The following is an 18,927-nucleotide window of genomic DNA, read 5'->3' on the forward strand; positions in this document are numbered from 1 at the left end:
GCATCGATAACATGGAGTGGCGATCGCCCTGACGAGCGTATGACCTCGGGCGGCCATATTGAAAGGTCTCGGTCGAGTCACAGTACTATACTTTATTAGTATTAAATTATTTTTACTATTATTATTTTTATCTTTTTTACTACTATTATTATCTTACTATTATTATTATTATTATTACTTGGCCCAATTCCACAGAGAAAAATGACCTTACAAAAACAGGTTGGCCTGTGGTCAAGGCCTAAGTATCTGCTCTTGAACCTAAGCAATGTCTAGCTTAAATGGTTCCCGTAAATTACAGTCACTAAACACTAACTAAACAGTGATGTACAATCACTAAACACTAATGCTCGCTATACAATTACACTCGCTAAACACTCTCACTTACTATACACTCACTAAACACACACACTTACTATACATTCACACTCACTAAACACTCGCACTTACTATACACTCACACTCAATAACACTAAACACTCACTGAATACTCAACATTCACTAGGCACTCAGTGACTATACACTAAATGGTCACTAAACACTCATAAAACACTAAACTCATTAAATGCTCACTGTACCCTAAGCACTCAGTAAACATTCACTCAACACTCACTTGATCCTAAACATTCATTAAATACTAAACACTCACTAAGCATCATTATATACTAAACATTCACTAAGTACTCACTATACACTAAACACTCACTAAACGTTCAGTATACACTAAACACTCACTAAACGCTAAACACTCATTAAACACTAGCTACTCACTAAACCCTAAATGCTCATTAAACCCCTAAACACTCATTAAACACTAAACAGTCACTGAACATTCACTAATCACTCATTAAACACTTTCACACTAAACATTCCTAAACACTAGCATTCACCAAGCCCCAAATGCTCACTAAACATTCACTGAATACTTACACACTAAACATTCACTAAATACTGACATTCACTAAACCCTAAACACTCACTAAACACTTACACACGAAAAATTCACTAAACCCCAAATGCTCACTAAACATTCACTGAATACTTACACACTATGCATTCACTAAACATTCACATAACCCTAAACACTCACTAAACACTTACAAACTAAACAGTCGCTAAACCTTAAACACTTACAAACTAAATAGTCACTAAACTTTAAACACTCACTAAACATTCACTGAATACTCACGCACTAAACACTCACTAAACACTAACATTCACTAAACCCTAAACAATCACTAAACATTCACTGAATACTTACACACTAAATATTCACAAAATACCAACATTCACTAAACCCTAAACACTCACTAAACACTTACACACTAAACATTCACTAAACCCTAAACACTCACTGAATACTTGCACGCTAAACATTCACTAAACCCGAAACATTCACCAAACACTTACTCATAAACATCCACTAAACACTTACTAACTAAACACTCACTGAATACTTGCACACTAAACATTCACTAAACCCGAAACATTCACCAAACACTTACTCATAAACATCCACTAAACACTTACTAACTAAACACTCACTAACCCCTAACACTCACTAAACATTCACTAAACACTTACTCATTAAACATTCAGGTTACAAAAAGTTCACAATCGCACTAAGCCCCTGTTCAATTTGCGCGGTTACCAGACCTTTATTTCCCCAGTACTCTTATAATTATTATTATTAGAGAAAATGTTGTATTAAGAACAAATAATTCATTAAAATGTCTAAGCAGAACATTATGGAGACATAGAACATTTAATGTTAAGTAGCCTTGAATGAATAATATGGCTTTTCTTCCTCCACAGCGGTAAATCATAGCCTAATTATATATTTAAATTTTATTTCATGGAACAAAAACATTTTGGTGTTCTTTATCTAGTTAATTTATGGTTTCTTTTCATGGATCATTGTTAAGCAGATATGCTACTTGCATAAATAAAAAATCTCTGCATGTAATCTTTGTTTCTGTAACGCGTTTTCACAAGCATATATAAAAAGAAAATGTTTATGAGGACGTGGGTCGCCATGGTTAATTTGGACAATATTTTGGGTCACTGTCACAAAAGGTTAAGAACCACTGTATTAGAGTGTGTGTGTTGCTAGTTTCCCTTAGCTATGGCAAAAAGCATGGCAGCCTAGGCCTAGCGTATTTCCCTAATTGATTGTGTTCGTTTGTATATAATATGATCTCTGACTTCATGTTACAGAGGGAGTTCCTAGTTTCCCTTGGAAATGGCAAAAGCACGGTAACCACTAGCTGATCCAGAAAAATGTCATGGGGGGCACCAATTTTCATATTATACATACATACATACACACACACACACACACACACACACACATATATATATATATATATATATATATATATATATATATATATATATATATATATATATATATATTTATATATATATATATTTTCTCTCTCTCTCTCAATTTGATTGTTTCTGTAATAGATTTTTCCCCATTTTCATATTTCCCATTTATATAATTTTATTATCTAAATCTTCAATATTATGATTTTGTCATTATTTTCAACGGGGGGCGGCGGTACGCGTTCAGGTGCGTCGGCTCCCTGGATCCGCTAGTGACGGTAACCTAGGCCTAGCGTAGTTTCCAGACTGATTTGTGTGCTTGTGTGTATACAGTGTAATCACTGACTTCACGCTACACAGGAGTTGCTAATTTCCCATTGATCTGGCAAAAGGCATGGCAACCTGGGCATAGCGTATTTCCCTCATTGAATAAACTCGCTTTGTGCCATCCAAGTCATTACAAGGAAACTTCGTTCTTTGAATATATTACGTATTTCTATGCTATTTTGCAATGTCGGTCATTTTTTTTTACCTAATTTGTAATCCTGTCAATTAGGGGAAGGTACTGTCAAACATCTTTTCTCCTCAAGTCAACAAAGATATTTGGTAGCATTTGTTGCCATGATTTTGTTTATAATTCAGGAATTAAACCTGTGAATTATAGCTAATAATAATATGAACAGAGTGGAAAGCACCGCCTCATGAAAGAACAGAAACGAATCCTAAGGCTTGGGAAATCATAGGTCTAGTTAAAAGGTGTAGTCACAAGCATAACACATGTTTTTACTCGAAATTCTGTGGTAACCATAATGAATTTGTAAAGATAAAAACGAATACGTCAATAGTTATCAAACCATTCAGTTTAGGTTAATGCTTTCGTGTACTTACGTTTTGGCAAGCCCCAAAGTCCAGGAAGCTTATGGCAAGAAGATCAACGGAGGATATTTTCCCGCCAAGCGAAGTTGGTGACTGAGACTGACTGGTGATAATGACTCATGACTGTTCGTTTTACCTCCCCATAAAAGTTCACATAAACATTTTCGTCAGTTTCAAGTTTTAAGTAGAATCTAGTCATTCTAAAATCTTGTTAATTACATTCCATTCTAATGTTTAGTGTAATAGCTTCCAGTTTGCATGAAAACATTTGGAAAATACTTAATACGTTTAGTACGAATTAGCGTGGATCCGAATACCATTTGTATATGTTGACTTCGGTGGATGCGTTATCTGCTACAGAAAATAAGGACACATTTTTTCATAGTCTCGAACTCGGTAGCATTATTAACGGATAAAAAATATATTCCATGAAGAAATCTGTGTTAAAAAGTATACTTAATTCGGATCACAACGTAATCGAATGAAATCTAAAAATGCCAATCGGACATGTTACATTCCGCCCGTTATCTTCAAGTTGGCGGGAACTTTCAAGTGCATTTCCTCCAGATTGCATAATATTCACTTCAACAGCTCTTCCGAGGATGATATTATCATAGTAAAGAAATGATTTGCCTTAAAGGATTAATAATAATAATAATAATAACTAAAGATGTTATCCGGATACTATACGAGTATACGTAGTTTGGTATGCTGCCGCCGTCGGGCACCACAGAACCGTAGTGTGTCCTTGAGACTGGTGTTGTTTTCATTGCCGCGGTACGTTGTGCAGCTTACAATTGCAGACACACACTGGCATAAGAATTCTTCAGGAGAAGATTAAATAACATTTCACGGTAAGCACAACGTACTGAAACTGATTCACCCATAAGTTTGTGCTAGTCAACCAATGTCTTGTAATTGTTAGCATTACTATAGATGCACTTTTTCTGTTAACATGTCTTACGTTTTCAGATTTCAGTTTTGAAAGCAGAACTCCATTAATCTTGTATATGCCACGTGACATGAAGTAAAAACGATATTGCGGGTTATTGAAAATGTTTGTGTCAAGTCTCGTCTAGTAAACAGATTTCTATGGGGGGTTGGGAGTGCCCAGAACGCATTTGAGTCGTTTCGGCCGTAAGTCATTTAGGCCGTAAGCACGTTTACGTGCAAAATGGGCGCCGTGTTTAGTACCAGCCCCTTTGGGATGTACGTAAAACATGAAATGATAATGGTAAATACCATAAACATAACGGTAAATACCATAAACATAACGTCTTACATTGTTTTGGATGTTACGGCCTAAGTGACTCACGGCCGAAACGACCAGGACCGCCCAGAACGACGTAAACAAACCGCGGAAAACAACTGTTGTTATTCGATTCAAAGTGGAAAATAGTTGTATTTTTGTATGTATAACAAATCCAGGTTTATGTATCCATCAGTCGATATGTTTCGAAGACTGATGATAGGAAGAAAATGGGGTTGGGAGGCCTAGGCTGGACCGGTGCCCTCCAACCAAACACGTGTTTAGTAGGATGCGGCATCATTTAAATCTCATTCTGAGTACAACTTAATTTCAAATGTTTAAGAGTAGGATCTCAGCGGCAAAAGTTATCGAATCAACATGCCAAGGAAAAAATAGCCTGTAAGAATAGTAACAACGAGGTAAATCTCGTCCAAGCAAATACGTATTGATATGGCAGTTCACTTGTTTGTTGTTTCGTTCTTTTACGAACAATTTTATTCCAAGTATGTCAAAATCGCTACTGTGGTGAAACTTTAAATTTTAGGCCCATATTCGGTAAAAATTTCATTCAACATAAGCCCTCCTGCCCTAGCTTTGAATGAGACCAAATGATTACAGTGCTGAGGAGTTTATAACTTACTTAAATGTACCATGAAGTCAAGAAACATTATATTCTTTCCAACAAAGTGCAGTTGAGAAACAATCAACTATATTTCCTGCACCAATTCTTTTGGGTGATGCCACACGGGTTCACAAATACGCAATTAAAAAGTTTAACACATATAATTAATATTTAAAGGACACAACAATCATCCAAGTTACATTAAGAAGCAAGAAAACATTAACATATTACTGCAAAAATTGACAAAACGTTACGTTACTTATAGAGGAAAACATAAATGGCAAGAAAAGGGGATTTCAGAATATTCTTATGAAGAAATTACTGCAATCACGACGACAGTTCACGAGGTGATGGGGCTGGATTTTACGAGAATTTCTTCTATTACTTGCCTTTCTGAGTTTGCTGCAAACAGGCAGAGCTTCATGTTCTCACCCTGGAAGAAAACTCGGGAGCAGTACATTGATAGCACAGTTGTCACATCTACAAAACTACAGGTTTACGTAACAAAACCATCAACTAAAACACAAACATTAATCGGGTTTTTAATCGAAGGAACTAAAACCAACATACAAAAAAAAATAATCTAAAATATTTTTGAAATCTGTCATCAGAAGAGATGGATAAAATTTTATTCAAGAAAAATGCTTTTAAATATTAATGGAGGGAATCAAAGCCTCACAATCTCGATTGGTTATGTTCTGTTTAAGTCAAACAAGGAAATCAACGTATATACATCTCCATTCAAGAAAAAGTTTGACAACACTTAATCAATCATTTAATTTTATAATAGATGGATAAAATTTAATCGCCAAGGTGTTTTACTACTTTAAATCAAGGAAACAGCTATGACGTTCTCCAAATTTCCTTCACAAACTCATTGCTATTGTTATATAATCATAAAATGATATGCTTCTTCTGTCGAAAAAAATTTTGAAGTCATGGAACGTATTTTTTTGAACTGCCCTGCTAGAAACTGGTAAATAGACATCAAAGACCTAAGTATCTCATGATCAAAAACATTAATAGCAATTTTAATCAACTCCTACTGATTGGAAAGATCTATCATTCTCCCTCTTTCTGAAAGGTAATAATTAGGAGTAAAACACAACCGTTTCTTGGTTAACTTCTGACACAAAACACACTTTGACAGAATTGATTTGATAACTTGTCGTGCTTTCGGTACCCAAAAAGTTTCTCTCAACAATACCAGTACAGAATTGACACCACAATGGTGATGATGTCTATGCAAATGTTCAACTATCAACACTGTTAAATAACTTCTGGAAGGCAATAACATTGGGCACTGAGTATCATAAGACATGGAAGCGTTTTTCATGCGACCCTGAGACCTAATTAGATTTTCCTCATCAACAAATAAGTTCAACTGATTACAGAAATTCTTAATATCCATGGACACTCCATGTGAATTCTTATCACAGAGGTACATTCTGGTAGTAGAAAAATGTTGCTTCTGTTCAAGGAGGACAAGTGCTTTCATTTCGTTAACAACAAACTTAGAACCTTTACTGCATTTATTAAGAAAAAGCAATATTGACCTCATGATACGTTTAAGCTTACTTAAATTACTGTAACGTGGGATGTCAATTAATGGGGTTGGAGGGTTAACAAACTTAGGTTCTGAAAGAATTTCATTAACATGCACAGTTTCTGTAGCTAAAGATTGGGGATAATCACCAGTTAAAAGCCATTTAGGGCCATTCCACCATAAGGAATTTTGCGCTAAATCTTTACTAGTACTACCTCTGGATAAAATATCAGCTGGATTATCCTTAGAGGGGTATACCGTAGTGGAAACTTGAATTCATTAATTTCAGTGACTCTGTTTCATACATAGGGAATTTTACTATTATTGTTCTTCACCCAACAAATAGAAACCATGGAGTCACTCCAGAGAGTGCAAGAACTCAATCTCAAATCATCATTCTGCATTAATCTTCCAGCAAGTTTCGCACCCAAGGACAAGGCTGTCAATTCCAAACGCGGAATAGTCTGTTTAGGGTTTGGTGCAACTTTACACTTACTGACCAGTAAACTGCTTACACTTCTCCTGAAATCAATCACATAGGCAGCAGCTCCATATGCCTTGTTAGAGGCATCACAAAATACATGTAAGTGGGAACCTTCAGGATGTACAACAAACCTAGGAAACTTTAAACTTTCTACATTTCTAATACACTTGCAAATTTCATCAAACCTTGAACATAATGATTCTGGCAAAGGGTCATCCCACCCATAGTTACTCCACAAACATTTAAGAAAATATTTACCTCTCACCTGTATTGGTGACAATAATCCTAGAGGATCAAACATTCGAGCTATTACTGATAAAACCTTTCGCTTGGTTAAAGGTCCTCTATACTCACAATTTACTTCCTTCAGTGACATCTCATCTTGTGTTAGATACCACTCTAAACCCAAAACGTTCACTCTTTCTTTGATAACATCTATGGTTCTGTTAAACTCTGAATCATTACTGACCCATTCTTGTAGAGGCATATTAGCATCTTCAAGAATCTCATTTATTACTGGATACTCATCCATCAAGACTGACACATCCTTGTAAGTTTTACTAAAATTATCTACATAGAAATTCTTCATCAGAGATGATGCAAGGGGATTATCATGTAAAGATAAATGATGCAAAAGGGTTTGCTGCAAGAGAAAGGGGAGCATGTAGCTCCAAACAAACTACACAAAACCGGTAAGTTACAGTAGACTTCAAATCGGAGGGGATCAGTTATCCATAGAAATCTGCAATAATCACGACAGTCAGGTGAAATGCCTATCCTTAAAAAGGCTTTACTGATATCTGAAATCACAGCTACTGGGTTTGTACGGAAACTCAACAGGGCATCAAAAGTTTAGTAGTTAATGAGGGACCAGTTAATAAACAATCATTTAAGGAAAGTTCTCCTTTAGCCTTGGAAGAAGCATTAAAAACTATTCGAATGGGAGTTGTTTCTGAATCCTTCAATACAGCATGGTGGGGTAAATAATGCCCTATAATAGGAGCCTGAGGGAATTAATTCTATAAACCCAGACTGAACGTAATCTTGGATAATCTTATCATAATGAGCATACAAGGAGGGGTCAGATTCGAATCTATGTAGCGAGGAATTTAATTGACCAATGGCTATTCTATAGTTAACAGGCGGTCTACTTTCATCTTTAAATGGCAAGGACACTTCATACTTATTGTCAACCCTTTTTACTTTATCCTTAAAACACTTAACTGATTCTCTTTCTTCAGGACTAATTTCAGATTGACGAATACCAACACTTTCTAAATCCCATAATTTTCTAACTTCACAACAAGAATTGATAGGATTTCCTCTACTTCTATTCTTGAACAACATACATTTGATGTAGTAATCTCATTAGATTCTACATCGTCATAAGACCAACTAGGAAGAGGTCCAAAAATTAGTGCACCACCAGAACTATTCAATATCTGTATTCCAGAGCAAATTTGACTGTTGTGAATGAATTTTCCATAGTAATCAGCTCCAATGACCAATTCTATACCATTCACTTCATCTGAATTTAAATCATTATCTGCTAATTTTATGCCTTTACTCGTCAAGAACGCAGCTGACTTACTTAAACCTGGAGAATAAATTCTGGAATTAACTCTATCGAATGCAATGGCATTAATGACAGTACGAATCTTACCTAGTCTCACCACAACTCTTACTATATTACAACTAACTTCCATGGCATCACTGCCAAATGGTTTTACCTTTAAGGCTACTGTTGCTATGGACGGTAGACTAAGCTTATGAGCTAATTCCTTTGCAATAAACGTTCTTTGTGCACCAGAATCAAAGAGTGCTCTCCCAAAGGAACGATGTCCATTCCTGACACAATTACATTAGCAGTAGGAAGAGCAGTCGAAACAGAAATCTTATTAGTCTGAGAATGATCAATACCCAAAGAAGCAGTCATAACTACTGGGGAATCACCTTTACTTACAGCACCTTTAGAATCATTATGAGATTTCCCAGAATTAACATTTGACTTACTAACATTAGTACTATTTACACTCAACTTTGGTGGAGCAGGATTAACAGGGTTTTCTGTTTTCTTACAAATCATCGGGTAATGAGGCCCATCACATATATTACATTTCGGTTTGTTTCTACATTCAGAGAATAAATGACCTCCTTTGAGGCAAGCAAAGCACAATCTTAAATATTTAACTCTGTCCCTTCTACTATCAATGGTTTTGAAAGTCTTACAATCGCGAGAGGCATGGTTCGATGAGCAAAACACACAATTATGGTAAGAACTACTATTACTAGGCTTACTGTTACTTTGTTGTGCTCTCTGCACGTTTTGCACATTTGAGGGAATCACTTTAGAATAGTTACCCTGATCACGTTTTCTCTTATTAGAATTCTCACCTTCGTAACAAAAATTCCATTAATTCACAAACATATTTCAAACCTGAGGAAATTTGCTTTAAATCAAGAGACATACTATTATGTTTATTAGCTATAGCCTTACGTGTTTCAGGTGATAATTTCTCGCATATTATACTAGAGAAAATGGGGTTCATGGCCTCTACATCTAAATTCAATGTGTTCATTTGTAAGATAATCTTCTCATATTCCAATTTGAACGTGTTCAAATCCTCTATTGTATGACTGGGAGGGACTAAATGCGTTAATTTGGACATAAGTCTACGTTTCAATTTGTCCTTATTATCATACTTCTCCTTAAGGGTCTGAATAGCTACTGAATAATTGGCATTAGTGACAGGCAAACCTTCTATGGCTTTAAAGGCGTTATCCTTTAAACTAGCTCTGAGGGTAGAAAACTTAATCACATTGGAAATATCCCTACGATCGTGAACTAAACTGTTAAATATATCCCAAAATGCAAGCCATTGTTCTTCCCCACCGCTAAATTCAGGTATCTTAATTGCTGGGAGTTTAGGGGAGGGGAGAGGGTTAATGGGAGCCGAAGGAGGAGGCAAAGCGGGCTGTTGATTTATATCTCCTGTGTCAATCTCGCTCATAGTTTTCTGTGCAGTAGCAATAGCTTTCCTTACACATCTAGTTATTGCTCTATAACTTCTACATAAACTATCATATTCACTATCCTGTGAAATAATCGTCACATTCTGTGACCAACTATCTTCAAAACGTCGTAGACCCTCAATAAGACAACGTTCATACATTACAAGGGTCGATTTTGGTGTATCAGTATCACCAATGCAGTTATCTGTCTCATCAAGCAAATCTTGTAAGGAAATAATTTCCTTTCAATAACTACCCTAATCTTGGAATCCATTATCTTGTTAATGGATCAATAACAAACTTGCTCAAATATCAAAATGTATGGCAAATTATCTAAACCTGATTGAAAATATAACTAATCTTATTCATAGGTCGAATGACATTCACTGAATGATAGATAATTTGACCACGTGCTCTTCATCATCTTCACAAAATACATCTGGTCACGAAAACCTAAGTTCAAAATGTTCCATAAACAATACGAAATTCAACAAGAAAAATAAATTGGTCACAGAACCTAATCACTAAATACGAACAATAATGTTCCATAAACAATAGATTACTTGGCAAAACACTCCAAGTAATTCAATACCTTACCCTGCTCACCAAATAACTTTGGACACGTGCCAGCTACACTAAAATGACTTTATAGCCATCCATCACCAACGTGAACTTTATCGTAAATTATCTTTAACATCCAAAAATTCCTTTGTGAATCGTTATGGCATCCGGTTCGTTCGAAGGACCAAAGCAAAAGACTACTATAACTAGCAAAGAATGTGGTGAAACTTTAAAGTTTTAGGCCCACATTCGGTACGATTTCATTCAACATTAAGCCCTCCTGCCCTAGCTTTGAATGAGACCAAGTTACAGTGCTGAGGAGTTTACTAACTTACTTAAATGTACCATGAAGTCAAGAAACATTATATTCTTTCCAACAAAGTGCAGTTGAGAAACAATCAACTATATTTCCTGCACCAATTCTTTTGGGTGATGCCACACGGTTCACAAATACGCAATTAAAAAAGTTTAACACATATAATTAATATTTAAAGGACACAACAATCATCCAAGTTACATTAAGAAGCAAGAAAACATTAACATATTACTGCAAAAATTGACAAAACGTTACGTTACTTCGATAGAGGAAAACATAAATGGCAAGAAAAGGGGATTTCAGAATATTCTTATGAAGAAATTACTGCAATCACGACGACAGTTCACGAGGTGATGGGGCTGGATTTTACGAGAATTTCTTCTACAACTTGCCTTTCTGGAGTTTGCTGCGAAACAGGCAGAGCTTCATGTTCTCACCCTGGAAGAAAACTCAGGAGCAGTACATTGATAGCACAGTTGTCACATCTACAAAACTACAGGGTTACGTAACAAACCATCAACTAAAACACAAACATTAAGTTGTTTAATCGTAACCCAACATACAAAAAAAAAAAGGGTTTCGTCCAGAAGGCAAGCTTAAACTACTGGCATGTGCCCTTACAACAAGAAAATAACATATACATTCTCCACAGGAAGAAGTTTGACAACACTGCAATCAGACGTCATTTAATTTTATAGAGATGGATAAAATTTGCGAAAAGGTGTTTTACTACTTTAAATATCAATGTACTAATTTATACAAACTCATTGCTATAGTTAATATAATAAAAAAACTTTCTTCTGTGGAGCAAAACAATCACATCAACGTATTTTTTCATAGAAACTGGGAAATACATCAAAATAAGTATTCAAGAAAACTAGAAATTTTATTCAAGGGGAATAAATGGCAATTTTTTTGACAGCTACAGTAGACCTCAGAACAATAATATATCGAACAATAATATATCGATATATGTTGTACAGTGATGATGAATTTACCTGTAAATGATTAACGTGTTCGTATAATAGTTAAACGAGAGGTGGGGGGAGTTTCAATATGGCTGCCCAAGGTCACACTCACGGCTGGGATATTTCACCACTCCACGTTATTGATTGTTAGGTGTGCACACAAAATTATCGTAGTGTGTTATTGACTATGGGATTTGCACCAGAGAACAACATATTGCTCTTTAGTTTATCTCCAAAGAGCGCATTCTAACACACACACACATTATATATATATATATATATATATATATATATATATATATATATATATATATATATATATATATATATATATATATATATATATATATATTTATTTATTTATGTGTGTACTGTATATATAATTTATAGTGTATTCAGTTAGTTGAAATTGTTCTAGTGAACTTCATAGTACTATGAAGTGACTGAGTGAAGCACAACATAGTCCCACCCTGAATAAGGATTAGGACTTTGAAAATTTACTCTCATAGCAACTGCTTTCTTGTTTTTATTTACGGAAAATGATTGACTGAGAGGAAAATGCATTCTTAAGCATTGTAGTTTTATCTCTTCTAGCCAGACTAAAGCATAGCAATGGAGGGGAGAGATTGGACAGTCGCGTGATGTTGCGTGCAAGTAAGGCGCCGGAAATGGCAACGATAGTGACTGACTGACTGGGGAGACCAGCAGCAATAGAACCACCTCTGGCACCCAGTGCTGGGCCATCAACTGTGTTACATCAAGACTACCGATTACATACAGAAACAGGATCACAAAAGAACAGGGGATCACATTTCCCAAGTAAGTGGCATATTTTCATGCATGAAAATCTTTATAACTGTTGAAACAGCCTCAAGTAAACGTGTTAGATCACAGTCAACTACACGCCTGCTTTCTGAGCTAATAAGATAATGACTGTTGTAATGAGGTTAATAAAAAGCGTATTTGACATTAAATTCATATAGCCTAATAAATTAGCATGTAGGGTTACCGTCAGTCCATATAACCATGGCAAAGTCTGACAATTTTCCTTACTACTATTGCTACAATGTACATGGTATCATGAGGCTTAGCCCTAGGCTTGCTGCAGTTTTAAGTGTTAAGGGTTATAATGTTATTTACCATGTAGGCAGTAAATTCTCAAACCACCTTGTATGCAGAGGACTCAGCTGAATTTGATTTGCCAGAACACTTAAAGGTAGCATTCTTCAATTTCACCATTATCAGATTTACCTTAAAGGATACTTCAAATTCATACTACATGTATTATAGCTTTAAAAGTAAACTTTACCAACTAGCTAGTATACCAGGGTTGATCATCAAATAACCAAGGGTAGCCTACCATAGCCTAACCTTAGGTTAGCAAAGGTAGCTTAACTTGGCATAACCTTTAGGAATGTTGATTTTTCTATTTGTTCTCTCCATAGACTATGAAATACAGCTCAAGTCTTGGCTAGCTATGCAAGTCTAAGGTATACTTATAGGCTAGCCAGACTTAGACTGTACAGTGTCAATAAGTATGTCGAATTACAGTTCAGTATGACTGTGACATGTTACGTAGCTTTATATATGTACCTCCTGGTAATAATTGCACTTGAAGCTGTACAAATATATTCTGTGTCATGGTTCAGATGCTTTGATCTGGTTCTGTACAGCACGTACAGTGTACTCTGCCCTAACTCACAGTAGTATGAATATGAATTAATGTAAATTGTAATTACATTTATACTGTAATTAAATAGTTTCTCTCAAGATCTGTGAGTAGCCTCGTAGGTTCAAATATGCCTTAAAATTGTCCGCAGGCAAGTGTAGGAAGCCTATTGTTAATAATATGTGACTTGTGAGATTCAGGACTGATTTTTGTCAGTTTTGTGTAAGATTCCCTGACTAGAAACTGCATAAGGGACAAAGAGCCCAACGATGGATCACGCATATGCAGCAGGACTATTGAATCTTGTCTGTCAGGTATCAGGCTATTAAACCTAGGATATTAATAATATTATGCCTATGGATGAAGCTTACATGGGATGACAGCGTTGGAGATGACAATTATTTTAGCATACTTTTGTCAAATTTTACTGCCTGTCAGTTTGACCCATGAAAAAAGAACGATAATAATTAGTTCTGCCACTAGAGAGTAAAACTGTAAATTTATGGTGGAAAGAAAGGCACATAACGTCAGCAAATTGGACAACTTTATTCCTCAAGCGTATAAAAACTACAGCAGACAGAATAAATACTTTTATTTCTACATTTTTACGCATTGCCCTTGGTAAATGCTGCAAAGATTATTTACCTATCTTTAAAGACTGCTGAGAAAATTGGTTGTCAGTGGAGCATGATCATGATGTTGTAACGCCGCCATATCTGCAAAACTTTATAATTTAACTGTAGAAACTAGGTATTTTTAATTCAGCATATAGTACATATATGTTTAGTAAATGGTGTCTAAATCATTTGACAGTCTTGAAGGACAGCCGAGAAAACACGTTTTAAAGGGTACAGGGTTTCACATTAGATTGCATGACTGGCGTCAAATGTTTACATAGGAATCAGTACATAGCAGTGCACGTCACAAACTGATTGGCTGTCCAATCTCTCCCTCTGTATAAGAACGACTGAGAAAGGTTGGCCCTTGCCTAGACGACTTAAGCCACGGTGTTTTTACGGGCAAACTATACCATGGCTGTTAAACACAGAAAACAAATATAGATGCACGATACGTTTTAAAAAGTAGGCTACCTTTCCCGAGAAATGTGCCTCACGAACTGTGGATCTCCATACCACTCAGACTTGATTTTGGCCGTTTGGAAGCCGAGTGTTCATTTTGCAGTTCCGATCCAGTTAGCTTTCGAAGCATTGATGATTATCATCATTATTCGTATGAATGTTGTTGTTGGTTTTGCTTTTGGTGTTGCTGTGACCGTCTGCACCGCTTTGTTGTTGTAGTTTTTAATTTTGAAATATTGTTATAAATCTTGTCGTTTTATTATACCTACTGCACCGTTGTTGGTATTCTTGCTGTTGTTGCTGCTGATGTTACTGTAGTTGCTACTGATGCTTCACTTGTAGTGCTGTTTCTTCTGTTGTTATTTTTCAATCCTTTGTTTTTGAATCACCTGTTGCTGTTTTGCTGGTTTATTCCTTTGCCGTTGCTTTATTGTTGTTTAGGCCTATGTTTTCATTGTACTGCTGTTGTTGCCGCCTTCTCATCCCTTCATTGTGTTGTTTTGTTTTTGAATCACCTGTTGCTGTTTTGCTGGTTTATTCCTTTGCCGTTGCTTTATTGTTGTTTAGGCCTGTGTTAATGGTGCTGCTGTTGTTGCCTTTTGATCCCTTCATTGTGTTGTTTTGTTTTTGAATCACCTGTTGCGGTTATACTGGTTTATTCCTTTGCTGTTGCTTTATTGTTGTTTAGGCCTACGTTTTGATCGTATTGCTGTTGTTGCCTTCTGATCCCTTCATTGTGTTGTTGCTTTGTTTTTGAATCACCTGTTGCTGTTATACTGGTTTATTCCTTTGCCGTTGCTTTATTGTTGCATAAGCCTACGATTTCATTGTGCTGATGTTGTTGCCTTCTCATCCCTGCATTGCGTTGTTGCTTTGTTGCCCACGTCTACGTTGCAAATGTGCTACTGCTTATGCTGTTGTCTTTTCATCCCTCTGTTGTTGATCCCCCTGAAGCTGATGTTGTTGTATTAGAGTAAGTAGACTCTATCGGTCGTCGACACCGACGATAAATCTGCAGCTCTTATCTCGCATTAGGGGTCTTGGTGATGGTTCTTCTTCCACTCTCCACGCCGTTCGTTATGCCTTCCCCCGTTCCCTCCTTTCTTGTGTTTTGTGTCCCGTTTTTCTTCGTTGTCCACATTTTTTGATAACCACTTTTATATTCATATACACTGTATATATATATATATATATATATATATATATATATATATATATATATATATATATATATATATATATGAATATAAGAAGGCCCATAAAACACTATTTAAACGTTGAAACCATATATTTCGGGCACTAAATTCTGTGCCCCTGTTCACTGGTAGAATATGGACAGGTGGAAAGTTACAGTGGTATATATACAAAAACATAAAGGTGTGGCCCTAGGCCTCCGATGTTATGGAGGTGGCGTTTCTTAAGAAGGAGGAGAATGACCAAATTCCCTAGTGGTTTTGGCCTCATTAGCTCCCGTTTGGCGATGGATCTGGCGGTCGCGTTTCTTGGGTCATCTTCCTCAGGAGGTTTGAGGATTAAGGTGACGATGTCATCCGATTTCCAATGTCCTCCTGACAGGTTCATATTGTTGGTTTGATTGATGATAGCAGATTCCAGCATCCTTCTTTTGTACGGACAGCTACTTTTGAAAACCAACTCCGCCCTCCAGTTAATGACATGCCCTGTATTTCTGATATGTAGGAAAATTCCCGAACTCTCCGAAGCGTAACGTACTGATCTTTTGTGCTCTGTTATTCTTTGCGAGCGATCTACCTGTCTCGCCTACGTAGATGTCCTGACAATTACTACACGGTATCTTGTAAACTCCGGCTTCTTCCCTTTTGTTATTTAAGTATACGTTAACGAGCGAACTCCCGATGGATTTGGGATAATGGAAAATGAAAGGTTGTTAGGCCTGAGTTGTTCGGAGGCCTTTTGATGTTTTCATCGTACGGAAGCTTTATTTGTGTTGTTGAAATCTATTTGTCTGTTGTGAGTGGGACCCCTATAGTATATTTTATTCGCTTTGTAAATAGCCCTCTCGATAATGTGTGGTGGATATAGCAGTTGCGTTAGGTGTTGGCGGATCTGTTAAATTCTTTATCCAGGTACTCATTTGAACATATCCTAAGTCCTCTGAGGAATAAGTTGCACCCTACCATGATTTTTACGGAGACGTCGTGGTAGCTTAAGAAATGAATGTAGGAGACAGCGAAGGTGGGTTTTCTATATACTGTAAATGCATACCTGTTCTGTTTTCTTATGATCAGTACATCTAGGAACAGCAGTTTTCCGTCCTTTTCCCATTCTGTTTTAAATTTTATGGTCGGAACTAGCGAATTTAGCCTATTAAAAAATTCATTAAAGTTCCCCCAGCTATTGTCCCAGAAAGTAAAGATATCATCTACGTATCTAAGCCAGATCATGTTATGGGGTTTGATAGACGACAAAAGTTCTGTTTCGAACCCGTAGCAGTCTCTGGCTTAGATACGTAGATGATATCTTTACTTTCTGGGACAATAGCTGGGGACTTTAATGAATTTTTAATAGGCTAAATTCGCTAGTTCCGACCATAAAATTTAAAACAGAATGGGAAAGGGATGGAAAACTGCGTTCCTAGATGTACTGATCATAAGAAAACAGAACAGGTATGCATTTACAGTATATAGAAAACCCACCTTCGCTGTCTCCTACATTCATTTCTTAAGCTACCACGACGTCTCCGTAAAAATCATGGTAGGGTGCAACTTATTCCTCAGAGGACTTAGGATATGTTCAAATGAGTACCTGGATAAAGAATTTAACAGATCCGCCAACACCTAACGCATGAACTGCTATATCCACCACACATTATCGAGAGGGCTATTTACAAAGCGAATAAAATATACTATAGGGGTCCCACTCACAACAGACAAATAAATTTCAACAACAAAATAAAGCTGTATCTGTGAAAACATCCAAAGGCCTCCGAACAACTCAGGCCTAACAACTCTTTCTGTTTTTCCATTATCCCAAATCCATCGGAGTTCGCTCTCTTAACGTATACTTAAATAACAAAAGGGAAGAAGCCGGAGTTTACAAGATACCGTGGTAGTAATTGTCAGGACATCTACGTAGGCGAGACAGGTAGATAGAATAACAGAGCACAAAAGATCAGTACGTTACGCTTCGAGAGTTCTGGGAATTTTCTTCATATCAGAAAAAATACAGGGCATGTTTAACTGGAGGGGCAGAGTTGGTTTTCAAAAGTAGCTGTCCGTACAAAAGAAGGATGCTGGAATCTTCTATCATCAATCAAACCAACAATATGAACCTGTCAGGAGGACATTGGAAATCGGATGACATCGACACCTTAATCCTCAAACCCCTCCTGAGGAAGATGACCAAGAAACGCGACCGCCAGATCCATCGCCAAACGGGAGCTAATGAGGCCAAAAACCACTAGGGAATTTGGTCATTCTCCTCCTTCTTAAGAAACGCCACCTCCATAACATCGGAGGCCTAGGGCCACACCTTTATGTTTTTGTATATATACCACTGTAGCTTTCACCTGTCCATATTCTACCAGTGAACAGGGCACAGAAGCTAGTGCCTGAAATATATGGTTTCAACGTTTAAATAGTGTTTTATGGGCCTTCTTATATTCATATTATACTATATATATATTACAGGAAAATATATTCATATATATATATATATATATATATATATATATATATATATATATATATATATATATATATATAAAACTATTTTATATATCCATATATATATATATCTATATATATATATATATATATATATATATATATATATATATATATATATATATATATATATATATATATATATGTATGTATGTATGTATGTATGTGTGTGTTTATGTATATATGTATATGCGTAACGTTGATATGTGTGTAATCATACATACATATATATTATATATAGCCTGTTTTTAGTGTACCACTTCCATTTCCAATTTGTCTTTATGGGGTGCGGTTGCTAGCCTCATACCCTACGGATGGAAAGTTCATGGGGCTTATGCTCTGACGGTGTCTCTCTTCTTTTGGTGGTCACCTACCCAGGAACTGCCCATAACTGGGAAAAGCCAAGCCAAAACATGTGTAACTTAATTAGGAAAATCTTGAATCACCCTTTTTCAAATGCTGCTTAGGCCAGTACCATCATTCACCATCAAGAATATTAGTCACTTATTTATGCTA

The 18,927-nt window shown here is 36.3% G+C and overlaps 1 protein-coding gene across 3 annotated transcripts in view; it reads left to right on the plus strand.

Moving 5' to 3' along the window:
- The first annotated feature begins 3,911 nt into the window (after positions 1–3,911).
- LOC136852457 (uncharacterized) overlaps positions 3,912–18,927 on the plus strand; it is a 101,408-nt gene continuing 86,392 nt past the window's right edge. Inside the window, exons 1-2 of one of the 3 annotated variants that reach the window (XM_067127090.1) lie at positions 3,912–4,055; positions 12,558–12,778. The gene's annotated coding sequence lies outside the window, so the exon portion shown is untranslated. Of the gene's footprint in view, positions 4,056–12,553; positions 12,779–18,927 lie in introns of all 3 variants that reach the window. The other 2 variants (XM_067127089.1, XM_067127091.1) reach the window with 2 other exon arrangements.

Source organism: Macrobrachium rosenbergii, chromosome 25, assembly GCF_040412425.1.
Source record: "Macrobrachium rosenbergii isolate ZJJX-2024 chromosome 25, ASM4041242v1, whole genome shotgun sequence".
NCBI classification, from domain to species: domain Eukaryota; kingdom Metazoa; phylum Arthropoda; class Malacostraca; order Decapoda; family Palaemonidae; genus Macrobrachium; species Macrobrachium rosenbergii.